Source organism: Myotis lucifugus, unplaced genomic scaffold, assembly GCF_000147115.1.
Source record: "Myotis lucifugus unplaced genomic scaffold, Myoluc2.0 scaffold_45, whole genome shotgun sequence".
Classification (NCBI taxonomy): domain Eukaryota; kingdom Metazoa; phylum Chordata; class Mammalia; order Chiroptera; family Vespertilionidae; genus Myotis; species Myotis lucifugus.
The window spans coordinates 6,255,532-6,259,807 of NW_005871093.1; the positions used below are offsets into that span (position 1 = coordinate 6,255,532).

Here is a 4,276-nt window from a genome sequence, read left to right on the forward strand (position 1 = left end):
TGGAGCTGTGGCAGTCACCTTGCGGCCATGAGGGAAAAGCCAGGAAAATTACAGAAGTCTTGGCTCTGACACCCTTGACCTACGAGCCAAAGCCAGCAGTAGGCATACTTCGAACTTCTTGTTTTGTGTGAGAAATAAAACCTTTATTTAAGCCTTTTTGGTTGACTTTTCTGGTGCTGATAGCTGAGGCTGAGTGCCTCCCGGAGGCCCAGCACTTAACAAATCTTGTAATTTATTTTGTTGCACATCTCCTTCCCCTACTTGACAGCTCCGTGAGAGTGGGGATCGTGCCCTAGTCTTCGGGGCCTTAGGATTCAGCAGGGTTTTGGCAGTGAGTTAGAGCCCCTTGAGGGTATATTATTATTTTTTCATAATATTATTTTATTATCCTTTAATTTTTTAAATTTTTGTGGGTACATTTTTAACCGAAGAGAAGATTTATGGGGACCAAGGCTACTCCCAGGTGGGTGTGGAAACAGCAGTGACTCCAGAGACTTAGTAAAAGGGTTATCAGGTAAAACACAGGATGCCCAGTTAAACTGAATTCCAGATAAATAATGAATACTTTTTCAGTATAAGCATGTTCAGTATATATGTACCAAATATTACACGGGAGATATATATATATATATGATGTAAATTATTTGCTGTTTATCTAAAAGTCACATTTAACTGGACATCCTGTATTTTTATTTGCTAAATCTACTTAGGGCAGTTTTCTACAAGGTCCCTTCACCTGTGTTCATGGGCTCTGCAGTGGGCATGGGTGGTGGGGCCTCATCTGTGAGGGGAGAGGCTATTCCTGGGGCCAAAGTGATAATAATAACCTTCCCTCATCCTAGGAAGGACAGGTAGGAGAATCAGGTCTTGGAGGTCTAGGTCCTTGTTTTGGTTTTCTATTGCTGCATAATAAATTACCCCCATATCTGGCAGCTTAAAATAATAAATATTTATTGTCTCAAAATTTTTGTGGGTTAAAAATTTGGCAACAGCTTAGCTGAGTTGATCAAGACCTCTCTTGAGGTTACAGCCAAGACGTCAGCGGTGGCTGTAGTCACCTACAGGCTTGACTGGGGCCAGAGGATCTGTTTGCATGATTGCTCACTCACAAGGTTGGGGTGCGGGTGGGGGGCAAAGCCCAGTGCCTTGCTGACTATTGGCAGAAGGTTCTAGTCCTGTACCACATGGGCCTCTCCATGAAGCTGCTTGAGTATTCCTGTGGAGAGCAGCCACAGTGTTTGGACAGGTTCAAGCCTTGGACTGATGAGAAGGCACGGTCCTCTCGGGACAAAGCCACGTGCAAGTCCTAGCTTGGAGGGCAAAACCCTCCCAGCACAATTATAGCCAAAGGCTATCGTTGTAAGCTTGAACCTATGGTCCAAACACGTGGTCCCACATGTCTGAGTGATGTGGGCTTGCTAGAGTTCAGGTACATGTAATTGAGTAGATTTGAAACCCACGAGAATGTTGTAAACATCTTGATCACGCCCTTACTTTGCCTCGCGGAATCTGGCTATAAAATAAAGACATGGCTTTCAGGCTGTGGCACTGTCGCTAGCTGTCCATCAGATAGGACAGTGTCCCACCCAGACCCAGCTTTTTTCTCTTGTCTGTCTTTTCTCAATCCTTCACCGCCCCCTCTCAGGCTCACCGAACCTGGCTGAGCTGGCTCGGCCCATATGGTGCCCAACATGGGGCTGAGTATGCCATGGCTATGCCGGCTCACCACATATTCCCTCATGCCAGCTGGCTCCTCCAGATCCAAGAGACTAAGTTAGAAGTTTCCATGACTTTTATGACCTGGCTTGGGAGTCACCTATCATCCTTTCTGTGTATTCTGTGGTGGTCACATAGGCCAGTCCTGATATTCTGTGGGAGGGGACTCTACAACAGAATGATCATCTCTGTGTAGCGGGTTTGTGTCATGCTGTGTGACCTTTGACCAACCTCATTGTCCTCAGCAAGCATCTCAAAGCCTTCTAGTCGATGAGTGTCTGTGTTCCATTAAAAAGTAGCCAGCCCCTGCCCTGCAGGTGCTGGACCTGCTGGCACCACAGATGCGGCTGCCGTGCTGCACCTGTGGCATCGGGGCACAGAAGAAGTGGCTATTTCTACGCGCAGTGCTCAGAACAGTGAGCACTAAGAATGATTTGTAGCCTGACATTCCTGGCGCGCCTGGCCATCTGGCGTTTGGGTTCCATGTGAGACCCTCAGCACTTTACTTTTCCTTTTTCTCTGGACGATGAGGCTGTTCTGTGGGGTGGGTGCAGATGCACGTGGCAAACACATGGGACTGACCTGCATAGGGTCTCCTGCCTGGAAATGAGTTCGTAGGGCTGGGCTGGGACTTCTTAGCAGCAGTCCCTGGGTGGGTGGGCAGGTGTGCGAATCCCAGGCTGAGAACCACACGCCGGTGTGAGCTCCCTGTGGCCCTGGGTGGGCAGTCAGAGCCACCTCGCACATGAGCACCCACACTCTAAGGACCCTGAGACAAGCAGAGCACTTTCAGGAGCAGGAGGGGCTTGGTCAGTTTGGGCTGGGTGGGCTGCTAGAGGTTCGCTCCCTGCAGTTGCCTGTCCATGAGTTGGGAGTTGGGGCCCATGTGGATCCCCTCAGTGAGCTGATAACTCTGCAAATGATCGTCCCAGCCAGGGCACTGGGGAGAGGAGGGGCTGTAGGTATCCCCACTGGGATGGCAGGTGTAACCCACTGTCCTTGACCCCTTACAGGAAAAAAAAAAAGTAGCCAGCCTAGCCAATTTGGCTCAGTGGATAGAGCATCAGCCTGCAGACCAAAGGGTCCCAGATTCGATTCTGGTCAAGGTAACTCAGCTGTAGGCTCAATCCCTGGCCCTGGTCGGGGCTTGTGTGGGAAGCAACCAATCAATATGTCTCTCTTACATCCATGTTTCTCGCTCTCTGGATCTCTCCCCCTCCCTTCCATTCTCTCTAAAAACAAATGAAAAAATATCCTCAGGTGAGGATTAACAACGACAGTAGTCATAAATATGTTTGTTAGTAATTGCCTAGTGATAGTATTGATCATAAACAACCATCTATCACAAGACCCCCAAAAGGTATGGCCTCTGGTTTGTATTGTATTCTTTGTCTTGTCAATCATTAGTAACTGAACTGTACTATAAAAACACTGTAACAGCCCTAACCAGTTTGGCTCAGAGGTTAGAGCGTCGGCCTGTGAACTGAAGGGTTTCAGGTTCGATTCCGGTCAAGGGCATGTACCTTGGTTGCAGGTGCATTCCCAGTAAGGGGTGTGCAGGAGGCAGCTGATCTATGTTTCTCTCTCATTGATGTTTCTAACTCTCTATCCCTCTCTCTTCCTCTCTGTAAAAAATCAATAAAATATATTTTAAAAAATACTGTAACAGGGGTATGTTAGTGGGGAATAATCTTTGAGGACTGCTAGGTCATCTGTCTGCTCTGACCCAATCTTTCTGTAAGTAAATTACCCTATAATAAGTTGTTAGATTCTACAGAGTTGCTTGCATTGCATCATTTTTCAGTCTAAAGATACCTTCTCAGCCCATCAGATGTGGCTCAATGGCTGAATGTCGACCTATGAATTAGGAGGTCATGGTTCAATTCCCGGTCAGGGCACATGGCCAGGTTGTGGGCTTGATCCCCAGTGGGGATATGCAGGAGACAGCCAATCAATGATTCTCTCTCATCATTTATATTTCTATCTCTCTCTCCCTCTCCCTTCCTCTCTGAAACCAATAAAAATATACATTTTTAAACAATAAAGATACCTTCTCATTACGGTGGCCCTTATGCCTTTGTCCTACAGTCAGACATCTGCCCAAGACTTACACAGCCACCAGCCCTCCCTTACATACCAAGTACCTCGCCTAATCCTTGCCCTCCTCCTTCATGCTCACTCTCTCCCTCAGTCTCTGAGGCCTAGTATCAGGCCTCTACAATGCCTCTTTCACCAGTTCTCACCACCGGCCCTACCCGGGTGAGATCCTTGTCACTTCTCTCCTGAAGACTTAGGTTCCTCTGATCTAAAATGTACATGTTGCTCACCACTCCCCTCCTCCCCAATGGGCCTAAAAGAACCCCACCAGATGTTCTCTTAGCAAACTGCACATCTTCATTTACCCTGATAGCTCTGCCTGAAACACATTCTTTTTGTCTGTCTATAAGGCTCCGACCACAAATGCCAACTCCCAGAACCCTTCTCAAATTGCCCAGGACAGTTAGTCTGTCCCTCCCCAGACACCCTCAGCCTCTATTCACAAGCTTGTAGCCATCTAATT

At 47.7% G+C, this 4,276-nt stretch overlaps 1 non-coding gene across 1 annotated transcript; it reads left to right on the forward strand.

Annotated features, from left to right (window-relative positions):
- Positions 1–2,030: 2,030 nt before the first annotated feature.
- LOC111825897 lies at positions 2,031–2,166 on the forward strand. The gene has a single exon (XR_002829134.1). It is a non-coding gene; the product is annotated as a small nucleolar RNA SNORA43 (small nucleolar RNA).
- Positions 2,167–4,276: the final 2,110 nt, after the last annotated feature.